This window comes from Gorilla gorilla, chromosome 21 (genome assembly GCF_029281585.2).
Source record: "Gorilla gorilla gorilla isolate KB3781 chromosome 21, NHGRI_mGorGor1-v2.1_pri, whole genome shotgun sequence".
In the NCBI taxonomy this organism is placed as follows: Eukaryota; Metazoa; Chordata; class Mammalia; order Primates; family Hominidae; genus Gorilla; species Gorilla gorilla.
Window position 1 is genome coordinate 55,104,407 of NC_073245.2, and position 12,627 is coordinate 55,117,033.

The following is a 12,627-nucleotide window of genomic DNA, read 5'->3' on the forward strand; positions in this document are numbered from 1 at the left end:
AGCCATCTCGCCCCTTCCACCATGTGAGGACACAAGGCGAAGGTGCCATCAAAGAAGCAGGAGCTGGGCCCTCACCAGATGCTGAATCTGCCAATGTCTCGATCTTATACTTCCTAGTCCCCAGGACTGTGAGAAATCAATTTCTGTTGTTTATAAGCCACTCAGTCATGGTATTTTGTTATGGCAGCCTAAATTGACTAAGAAAATAAACAAACCTGGCTTTATTCAATTCATCCCACACTAGCCTGGCCCATGTGCTCATTAACATCACACTACTGTCTCCATCAGCTGCAAAGAACCAAATTCTTTCTCTGCACCCCAGACCTGAGATTTCCTCTGGATAGTGGTGGTGGACATCCTGTTGACAGATTTGACATAGAATACAGTCCAAACACCATGGAAGAAAACCTGTGATAGAAAAGCTTTCTCCACTTTCCTTTCTTGTTGGATATGGACACCCAGAAGAGCTGGCCTTCAGCAACTACTATGGTCCAAATGTGCATGTTCCCCTTAAATTCATATGTTGAAGCCTAATCCCCAATGTAATAGTATTAGGTGGAGCCTTTGGGAGATGCTTCCAAAGGACTGTGAGGGCTCTGTTCTCAGAAATGAGATTGCGCCCTTATAAAAGATGCCCTAGGCAAATCGTTCACCCCTTCTGCCATGTGTGGACTCATAGAAGGTGCCATCTATAAGGAAGGGACCTTTACCAAGTACCAAATCTGCTATCACCTTGATCTTGAACTTGCCAACCCTCAGAACTATGAGCAATAACTTTCTATTTTTTAAATAACCCAGTTTAAGGCATTTTGTTATAGCAGCCGAAATGGATTAAGACAGCACCCCACTGAGTATCTCTACTCTGTAGAGGAAAGCCACCCAGAGACTCGCCTGACCAGGAATATCAGCATTCAACTTTTCAGGAGCAAAATATAAACTTTTCTTGTCATATGCCACTGAGATCTTAGGGTTTAACTGTTAGCACCGTAGAGCTTTGTACAACCTGACTAATATATAAAGTGTGTCATACCTCAACACAGTGATCTAAAGAAAGAAAGAAGAAGCATGTTCTCCCAAGCATTTGCTCTGTGTCAGGCAACATATTCGACACTGATTACATATACTATCTCATTAGCTTTCATGTAATCCTCACACACCACATGAGGTACATTTTATCTCAACTTTAAATCTAAGAGAATTGATGCACTGAGGGGATAAATGACCTGCTCAGGCAACATGGAAGGAAAGCGTTGGAGCCAATATTAAATCCATGGCAACATAGCTGTAGAGCCCATGCCCATCCTAATAGACCAGAGAGAGAATTATTCCCCCAAACCAAGGATAAGGTCTTTCACTTATAAGGTAATAAGAGGGGCCAGGCAGATAAATAACTTCCAAGGTGGTTGGGCCTCTCCATTCAAATCCACTCCTTCACTTATTCTAGAAACATTCAACAAGTTTTTTTAATGGGCTCTGGACGTGGTATAGAATTGATAGATATGATCCCTACCCTCACAAAGTTTGCAGAATAGAGTGAAAGGTAAGCAGGCAAATATACACTGAAGATGCAATGGAAAATATGCTTTCTTATGTATGTGTTGATGCTAAAAAAAACAAGTTATTATTTTAGTTGATGGTTTAATTAACCAAATTCTCTTCCTTCTTCTAGATAAGATTTAAGAAGGCTCACAGCTATACCTCTAGGCATCCCAGGTTACAGATCCCAGGCAAGGTCACATTAACACTCGCCCCTAGTCCATTGGATCCATTGCCCACCCCTCACCTCCCTGCCTCTGCTTAACTGTAGGTAGATGCTCAGCTGATACTGAGCTGACTGCTGACAGGTCCTGACCCTCTAAGGACTAGGGATGTACCTCCTCTTCACAGGCACTCACTGAACCACCTTGCTTCTCCCCTCTGCTGAGCTCTGTTGGTCACTTCAATCTGCAGCAGGTAAGCAAATGCTTTTCCCTTCTTACAGTCTGCTCTTTGAAACTAGGGTTCCACAGCAGCAGGCCTTGGACCCCAGTGACCCAATTTTTATTTTCAAACCACAGTCCTCTCTTTGCCTCTGCAGAAGAGCTCACTTAGAGTGAATTTAAAAGCAGCTTTGCACTCTATCTTGAGCCACTATTTCTTCAGAATATTCAGGCCCCACTGTCAATTCTATTCCACTCTGCCAGAATTTGTCATCACTTATGGGATGACATAGGCATTCAGGACAGAAAATGGGTACCGTAAGGTCACTTTGGGGACCTTAATGTCCCTCCTACAGAAGAGTTTCTAGAAACGGGCTCCTGTTCTGCACTTTTATCACTCATACATGTCTGAATCCCAGCAATACACACAGTTCATGATTTTTCCATGGAGCCCTTGGGCTCCCAGCAAAGCAGGGAATTTCAAGGAATGCTGCCTAACTGGTCACTGGTCCAACCAAAGCAGCAGGTTAAACATAGAAGCAGGAAATACTGCATGATGACAAAAATCAAATTGAGGACAGGAAAAGAAAGAAAAGCAGGACAGAAGGAGGGAGCCACAAATCTATGCTGCGATTTTCCACGTGTTCCTCTACTAAAAGGGGGTTACATATATAGCTCTGAGCTTCTGACACCCAATAGAAAAAAAGCAAAACCTGGTAAGGTACTGGACACTCTGTGTTTTTATAATAAAAGCCAAATTGCTCAGGGAAATGACAACCATTTCAGGTGCTTTGATCAGACAAGAATTTCTCTGCAGGAATACTCATAACAGAAACCCCATATCCCATAATGAAACAACATCCGCACAAGGGGGTGAATGGCCAGTTTCACGAGACTGTTTCTCATCATCATTCTCAATATAAATTGATAGCATCACCTAAACACACAATTCAGTAAAAGCTCATTGGGGCCCAACGCAATGCAGTCTGGATACCCACTCCCTATTGGTCTGACTTGACTCAAAGGTAAGTTTTAAGAACTATTCAGGGGAGATTTTTAGGCAACTTTTATGAGTTTTCTGTCTCCTACATTGAGAAACTGAGTGGCTATGAACTCAAGACTACATAACCCAATAGCAACTGACACTGACATCTGGGTACAACCTGTTGGGCTCATATCCATTCCCTGTTTCTGAGCCTTCATTTTCTGCTGTGCAAGGCAAAGGGCTGAACAAGATGATTGCAGTGAACCTTCCACTTGTAACATTTAAGAAATCCCGAGATTCAGAAAGAACTGGAACTCTCAGGAACCACAGAGATACAGACCCATGCAGTCAGCACAAGTACTGGCTAGGGTGCCATGCCACTGAGAGCCACCAAGAGGAGGAGGAGAAATTAAAACCAAGCTTCCCCTGGACCGAGAACAGAAAACATTTAAACCCAGTAACATCTATCTGTCTTGGCGCAATTCCTAGTGGCCATAACACCTGACACACCCAAAACAGGCCCCAGACGTTGCTGCAGCAGGTGTTTATGGCAGCTTAGGGGAGATTTATGGTTCCAGAGAGTCCCTGATATAGTTTGGCTGTGTCCTCACTCAAACCTCATCCTGAATTGTAGCTCCCATAATTCCCACGTGTTGTGGGAGGGGCCTGGTGGGAGATAATTGAATCATAGGGGTGGTTTCCCCCATACTGTTCTCCTGGTAGTAAGTCTCGCAAGATCTGATGATTTTTAAGGGGTTTCCCCTTTCGCTTGGCTCTCATTCTTTCTTGTCTGCCACCACGTAAGATGTGCCTTTCACAATCCACTAAACCTGTTTCTTTATAAATTACCCAGTCTTGGCTATGTCTTTATCAGCAGTGTGAAAACGGACTAATACAGTCCCCAGAGACACTCATCTGGATGCTAACCTCATTCAGGTTTGAAGAGCAGATGACATCATTTAAGTGATCTCAACCTCACCACAATCATTTTTGGGAGGAAGGAAACCCAAAAAATCTACCCCCATCCCAGGAGCTGGGCTCAGCTGAGGTTTGGTGAAGATCCACATAATTGGGGGAGGACAGGGAAGTGCAGCCACTGGCCAAGGACCCAGCACCTCCCCAGAGGAGCTATTTCCCTGGGCAGGCTGAGGTCAAAATGTGGCAATGGCCCCAGATGTTCTGATGTGAATCAGACATAAAAAGTCAACAGAGAAATGGAAAACTGTAGCAATGAAATTGGATTTTGAAAATCCATTTGGGTTTGGTAATGTATAGCATATCAGCATCTGTAAGGGAAGTAAAAATAGTGCAGGATACATACTTTAGGATACATTAAAGCATAAATAAAGTTTATAGTGTCAATCAGAATTTTTTTAAAAAACATGAGCTCTTCTTTTGAAAATGAGAGAGGAATAGAATTCAATAAAAATATAAATGTGTCTTCCTTTGCATTTCTTAGATATGATCCTGTGTATTCTTGAGCTGAATTAAGTTTTGTAGAGGAACTAAAAGATTCGTTGGGCTCCCACTGTGTGCCAGGCACTGTATTTGAACTATGTAGGTGTATGTGTATATCTGTATATATATTAATGTAGATGTAGGTGACTCAAACACCACCACTCTCTAAGACAGGGGTCAGCAAACATTTTCCGTAAAAGACTAGACAGTAAATATTTTCAGCTTTGTAGTCACACAGCCTCTGTCACAACTACTCAGTTCTACCACTGCAGTGCAAAAATATGTAAATAAATGAGTGGCTGTGTTCCAATAAAACTTTATTTGCAAGAGGTGACAGCCTAGATTTGCCCAGGGGCTATAGTTTGCCAACCCTTGCTCTAAGAAAGAAGTATTGCTTTCTTCTTTGTATAAATGAAAACTTGTCATCAGAGCTAAGGAACTCACCCAGTGAGGGAAAAACAATGACATCACGTACAGCAGTACTAATAGCAACATCTCCTTTTATTCACAGTTGAATGTATGGAGGCTTTACCTACAGTATCTAACCCTCACCACAAGCCCTGCCATTTTGATTGTACCATTTTATAGATGATGTATCAAACTCACCCACATGAAGGAACGGAGCCAAGATGTGAGCCCTAGACTGGATGGTACCAAAGCCTGGGTACTTTCCATTGCTCCAACCTAGCATTCTTTTGAACACTCTGTGTGTTCACAGAATCTGGTCTCACCATGATGCTTCCAGAATAGAAAGATGTTCTTTTAATATCCAGCAGTGCAGCTAAGTAAAAAAAAAAAAAAAAGAAAACTGGGCTAAACCTTAAAAAGGTGGAAAATTGCCTTTACTTGCCCTCCGTGGTAGGCACTACTTTTGGTAGAGCTCATCATTTTGATGAACATGGCCGGAGATTAAGGTGATCTGCCATGGATGAGGATACACAGAAACACCTGCTCCCTGATCCATAGCTGGTGCTGAAAGTCCTAGTAGCTCACTCCACATACATTCTCATGATTCTTGGGGGAGACGTCAGCACTGGGGACCCTGGGTTGGGGGAAGGGACTGAGACCACAGGACTGTGTCCCTCCAACTAAAGCTCCATAGTAACAGGGACATGCCACAAGGGTCTCTTTCCTCAGAGTCTATCCCATAGTATATGCTTGCACTTTATTGTTCAGTGAATGCCTGAATATATTAAAAAGGACCTCCATTCACATAGAGGAGCTGGGCTGGGGCCCACAGAGAAAGCTCTCATCCACTGTCATTGGGCTTCTCCTGGGGGCCACGGTGAACCCAGGGGAGGCCTTGCAGGGGAGTAGGAGCGAAGAGCTCAGAAATCAGGCTGGGCCCTTTAAGAAACTACCATCAGAGTGAACAGGCAACCTACAAAATGGGAGAAAATTTTTGCAACCTACTCATCTGACAAAGGGCTAATATCCAGAATCTACAATGAACTCAAACAAATTTACAAGAAAAAAACAAACAACCCCATCAAAAAGTGGCCAAAGGATATGAACAGACACTTCTCAAAAGAAGACGCTTATGCAGCCAAAAGACACATGAAAAAATGCTCATCATCACTGGTCATCAGAGAAATGCAAATCAAAACCACAATGACATACCATCTCACACCAGTTAGAATGGCGATCATTAAAAAGTCAGGAAACAACAGGTGCTGGAGAGGATGTGGAGAAATAGGAACACTTTTACACTGTTGGTGGGACTGTAAACTAGTTCAACCACTGTGGAAGTCAGTCTGGCGATTCCTCAGGGATCTAGAACTAGAAATACCATTTGACCCAGCCATCCCATTACTGGGTATATACCCAAAGGACTATAAATCATGCTGCTATAAAGACACATGCACACGTATGTTTATTGTGGCACTATTCACAATAGCAAAGACTTGGAACCAACCCAAATGTCCAAGAACGATAGACTGGATTAAGAAAATGTGGCACATATACACCATGGAATACTATGCAGCCATAAAAAATGATGAGTTCATGTCCTTTGTAGGGACATGGATGAAATTGGAAATCATCATTCTCAGTAAACTATCACAAGGACAAAAAACCAAACACCGCATGTTCTCACTCATAGATGGGAATTGATCAATGAGAACACATGGACACAGGAAGGGGAACATCACACTCTGGGGACTGTTGTGGGGTGGGGGGAATGGGGAGGGATAGCATTAGGAGATATACCTAATGCTAAATGACAAGTTAATGGGTGCCGCACACCTGCATGGCACATGTATACATATGTAACAAACCTGCACATTGTGCACATGTACCCTAAAACTTAAAGTATAATAATAATAAAAAAATAAAAAATTAAAATATTTTTAAAAAAGAACATTTGCTCTGATCACTTGAAGGGCCAAAACAGATGGAGATTCTGAATCCCGAGAAAGAAGGGAAGTCCAAGGTTGATCTAAGGAAGCGCCATAAGGCCACCAGGAAATGGAGAAGAGTAAGGTGAGACCATGGACACGTGGAGAAGTCATTCAAGGAGAAATGAGAGTATTTGCGAGAGGACCAGAATGACAGCTGAGACTGCTAAGGAGTAAACTGTGAGCTGAGCTTGATAACGGTTTGCAAGGACCAAGTAATCACAATGCAAGGTCAAAGAGACGGGGACAGAAAGCTGCTGAGCAGACACAGATCCCAACTAGATCTGAGACATAGTCAAGATAACCATGTTCAGTGCCCAGCACTGTTCTCAGTGTTCACCAGTAGTAACTCATTTAATTATCACAATCACCCCATGAGATGGATATGATCATTAACCCCAATTTTATAGACAAAGAAATGAAGGCATAGAAAAGTTAAAAAAAAAACTATCCCAAGATCACACAAATAACAGGTGGCAAAGCGTGGCTTTGAACCCAGACTAGCTCAGTCTATGCACCTACTCATTATACTAGGTTGCCATGGTGATGAACTGAAAAGGTAACCTTGACCTCGAAAGGAACCTGTTGAGGGAAATAAGTGGCTGCACAGTTCTTCTCCAATCCCTGCAAAATGGCATTCAGCCCATCTGCATGCCTTCTGCCCCCATTCACTGCCCAGGCCCAGGATGCCAATCTGCACTTCTGGAGGACCAGGCATAGGGGGTAGGCTCTGCCCCTTCACCTCATAACGGAGGCCATAGTGTTATAGGGAGGAGAAGAAATGGAGTAGGGGGCTTAAAGTCAGGAAGGCAGGCACATGCAGAGAACAGGGGGTGGTGTGGGCCTCACATAGTAATCGCTGGTATGTGAAGAGCTCACACATGTGAGCTGTTCAGACAGATTCAAGATGTAGCAAGAATAAATGGTTACAGGGCACAGAAGAATAATGCGGTCAAAGCAGTTATTTTTTAACTGGGGATGTGGTTAAACTTTTTCTATAAAAGGCTAGATAGTAAATATTTTCAGCTTTGCAGGTTGTATTAGCCTGCTAGGGCTGCTATAACAAAATGCCACAAACTGTGTGACTTAAACAATAGACATTTATTTTCGCACAGTTCTGGAGGCCAGGAATCTCAGACCAAAGTTGGGCAGGGTCAGGTGAGGGCTTGCTTCCTGGTTGGCAGATGGCCGCCTTCTCACTGTGTCCTCACACAGCCTTTCCTTGGTGCCTATGTACTCTGGTGCATCTTCCCAGCCCAATGGAACTAAAGCCTCATGCATATAACCTCATTTAACCTTCTCATAGGCCTTATCTCCAAACACAGTCACATGGGGAGACATCGCAAAATTCCTTCACCTTTGTCATTCACTAAGATAAGCTAATCAAGACAGTGAAATCCATCACATGCACAGTCCACGCAAGGAGTGGGAAGTACTCAGGATGTGTACCCCAGAGGCCAGGAATCTCGGGGGCTGTCTTAGAATCCCACCCATCACAGGGGGCCGCATGTTCCCTGTCACTAGTACTCAACAATGTTATTGTTGTACAGAAAAAATACAAAAAGAATGGGCATGACTGTGTTCTAATAAGACTTTATTTATTAGCACTGCATGTTGCATTTCATATGATTTTCACATGTCCCAAAATAGTATTCTTCTTTTGATTCCTAACCATCTAAAAATGTAAAAACCATTCCTTATTTGTGGGCTATATAAAAACCAGTGAACACTCAGATTTGGCTGGTAGGCTATAGCTGGCTGACTTCTCTTTAACAACACAAAAATTCCCAATTTTAACAGTCACTGAATTTTAATACAGTCCCGCGTATTGCCATTTGAATGTATGCCATGTGCTACTGACCCTCTCCTCCAAAGACTCGATTGCAGAATGTTTCTTCCTGTCTCTGGGAACTGGAGGGAGGAACATGTCTCCCATTGTCTCCTAGCCCTATGGATAAGGGATTGAGTAAAGAACACTAACTCTTTAGATTTAATTAAACACTTCATCTACACTACAAGCTTGTGTTCTTCATTGATAAGGAGTAGTACTTCCACTTTATGGATAAGGAAACTGAGGTAGGAGTGGATGATGCACTCAGCGTCAGATCAGGGACTGAGCCAAGACTCCAATCATGGGCTTGTTTCTTGGCCAGAAGGTCTGACAACCAAGGCGACCTCCAAGATAGGTCCACCTACAAAATTTGGAGCGCCCCTTGCAAAACTAAAATGCAGAGTCTCTTCTTCAAAATTAAGAAATCAAGATGGTGCCAGGCGCAATGGCTCATGCCTGTAATCCCAGCACTTTGGGAGGCCTAGGAGGGTGGATCTCCTAAGGCTGGAGTTTGAGACCAGCCTGGCCAACATGGTGAAACCCCGTCTCTACTAAAAATACAAAATTAGCCAGGCGTGGTGGCGCATGCCTGTAATTCCAGCTACTCGGGAGGCTGACACAGGAGAATCGCTTGAACCTGGGAGGCGGAGGTTGTGGTGAGCCGAGATCACGCCATTGCACTCCAATCTAAGCAACATGAGCGCAACTCCGTCTCAAAAAAAAAAAAAATAGAAATCAAGATGGTGATAGCAGAGCATTAAACCAAGCACGGGCTCTTCTCTTCTGAGTTCCAGGGCCTGTATGACTCAGCGCCCTTGAAGCCAATCCTGCTCTGTGGACACATATTCCAAAGATAAAATACCTCAACCCCCAAATCATGGAGATTCCACCCTCGTGCCAACAAACGCTTTGAAGGCAGGGTAATATCTAAGTGGGGCTTATTAATCGTGAACACCCTATCATGGGTAGCCGATTCTTGCCCCCGGAATGAATGTAAACCAGCCTTCCATAAATTGAATTCCTTTTCTGAATATCTAATTGAATTTGGAGAAGTGTGTGCCGGGGGGGTGTTTAAATAAGTGCACAAATATGATAAGAAGGCCTTCACACCATTATATCTAATTCAGTAAGCAAAAATAATGGCAGGGCACGTTCCAATTAGTGTTTGATTTATTTGCTTTAACAAATCCAATTAGTAGAATGTTTTATAAAGTCATCCAATGTCAAACATTCATGGACTCAACAGATACAAATAATACTCCTAATATGAAAAAATGTTTTAAAGCTCTTTGAGCAGTGAATTTATTATAAATAAGATGATGTCTCTCTGATGGGCTTGAGCATTCCCCAAGGACCAAGAAAACGGTGTCTGATCTGTTCATTTGGTTCTTTTTCTATGAGACTTTGTGCAGCAACTCAGGTTAATGTGGCCCATTATACTAAATCCAGGAATGAAAACAACAAAGGTGGAAGTTAGCCAAGGAACTTCAAGGGAGAATAATGAACTTGCTGCTGGGTGTCTTCTAGATCAGAGACGTGTTTCGACTTCCAAGGCAGCACAGTACAGTGGGAAAAGCCCAGGGGTAACAGAAACGGCGGTGCCCTAGAACCAAATCTGATGCCTTCATGCCCTTTTGGGTCTCCAGTTTTCTCACATATTAAATAAAGAGTTCAATGAGGTTAAGCAGCCCCCAGAAATGCCCACCTTGGGTGGTGGATGATGTTCTTTGCCCAGGGAGACACAGAACAGGGTAGCAGTTAAAGCTATGAACTCCAGAGCCAGCATGTAAGCTCTGCTATTTTTTTTATTTAGTTATATGACCTTGGCCAACTTATGTAACTTCTATGTGCTTCATTTCTCCATCTGTAAAACTAGGATAATAATAGTGCCTAACTCTTAAGGCTGTTATGAGGATTGGGTAATTTAATATTTGTAAACACTTGGAATAGTACCTGGCACGTAGTCAGTGCCAAGTATGTGTTAAATTAATATTTAATCCCAATCTATAAATTAGAAATGGAAAAGGCAGATGTATTACATGTGGTCAGCTGGCATAATCTCACCAAACAAACAAAATGTTTTAAAGAAACTGTATCTGAGCCTGCCCATCATATCCCTTATAGATCATCAGGGCTGATTGTGGTACGCTATTAGTCTGCATGGGAAATCCCAGCTTCTGTCACCCCTTACTACTGTGTGACTTTGAATAAGTCACGTAGACTCTAGGGCCAGCATTTCTCCATGTGTGACAGAAGCAGCAAGTTGAACCCTCTCCGAGAACCTTTTTGTTGCTGTTGTTAAGAGACGGGGTCTTGCTCTGTCACCCAGGCTGGAGTGCAGTGTCATAATCATAGCTCACTTGAAGCCTGGAACTCCTGGGCTCAAGCAACCCTCCTGTCCCAGCCTCCCAAGTAGCTAGGACTACAGGCATGTACCACCAAACTTGGCTAATTTTTAAATTTTTTGTAGAGATGGGTTCTTCCTATGTGCTCAGGCTGGTCTCAAACTGCTGGCCCTAAGTGATCCTCCCTCCTGGGCCTTCCAAAGCACTGGGATTATAGGCACTGTCCCCCACCTTCTAAGAATACTTTGACTTCTGACATCCTATGGGACTACAATTATGTCCTCCCTTCATGGTACCTAGCTACATTTGCTGGGACACAAAAAGTACCAAGAGTTCCCTGAAAATAAGAGCCTCTGTTCAGACCATCTTCTCTACGTGGTCTGCTATGGGCCTCTGTCTGGTGCATTTGTACATTATGAAAAAAGAAAATCATGGGGTATGGCAAGCAGATTCTGTCTTCTCACGGGCCCCAGCCTTCCCAGGCACCAGTTTGCGAGCAGACACTGTGAGATGCACTGTGACCAAGGAGAAAGTGCGATGAAAGAAGGAGGCCCTCTGTTGGGTCAGCGCCAGCCTCAACCTGCCAAGGAGAGGCTGAGAGAACAGGGGGAGAGAACAGTCACCTTCAGTTGAAACGAGTGAAGATGCTTCAAGTTGGAGGCCAGCTGGAGAGTCCAACCAGCCTGAAAAGTGGTCCCACCCAACCCAGTGAGTCTTCTTTCCCAAAAACAGCATGGGAGCAGATGCAGGGATTCCAGTGCTCTATCAAATTTAAAGAGAGAAGGGACGGTCTGGCCCAGCTGCTAATTTTACAGATGGACAAATAGGCATAAAAAGGGCAAGGCTACAAAGAAAGGGGGCCCCAGCCCAGAGCTCTGCCCACTCAGATGCCAGAATAGCATCTTTCATCTTTTCTCGCGCAACAGTGCTATCTTTTTCATTTTTATTTTGAGGGAGCAGCGAAAGAAACAGATGGCCATGGGTCATCCCCCGTCTCAGAGAAACTTCAGATCAGTCAGGAAAAGGTGAGGAAAGGTTTTCTCGACACAGAAGGACAGGCTTAAACTGGTTCCTGGCAGCTGTGTCAGCGTCTGAAGCCTGCAGAAGCCCAAGCCAAGCTCTTCATGGTCTCAGGGTCTTTGCACTTGCTGTTCCCCCATGGAACACTCTTGCCCTAGCACGTGATGTGGGTGTCTCTGGGCATCTTCCACATCAAAAATCAAATGCAAAACAGCCTCCTCCCTTCTTCAGTCGTTCTCTATCATACTACCTTGTTTATGCTTGATGAGGCTGTTTCTCAAACCCTTTAGTTACATTCTAAAATTGTTTATTTACTCATTTACTTATTTTCTGTCTTCCCACTACCAGCCTAAGTCTACCAGGGCAGGAAGTGTGTATCCCTTTTATTCACTAGACTCGTCAAAGAGCCTAGTACTTTAACTCTTGAGAGCTTGAGGGAAACTCTTTAAATGCTCAAGAATGAAAGAATGAAATAGAATATGATGAAGTGTCAGAAGCACAAGATTTGGTATCACAGGATGATGCATGGCTTGGTTATGGCACTTTCTTTGTGACCTTGGATGAGTCAGAAGAAAATTTCTGAGCCTCCACTTCCTCATCTTTAAAATGGGAACAATAATGATAGCAGCTTGCATGTGCTGGGAACTATGTGCTATGCACCGTGCTAATCCAT

General features: G+C 43.5%; 1 protein-coding gene across 9 annotated transcripts in view; it reads right to left on the reverse strand.

Annotated features, from left to right (window-relative positions):
* The window catches only part of PTPRT (protein tyrosine phosphatase receptor type T), a 1,110,571-nt gene that overhangs the window by 808,139 nt on the left and 289,805 nt on the right, over positions 1 to 12,627 (reverse strand). The window lies entirely within an intron of this gene.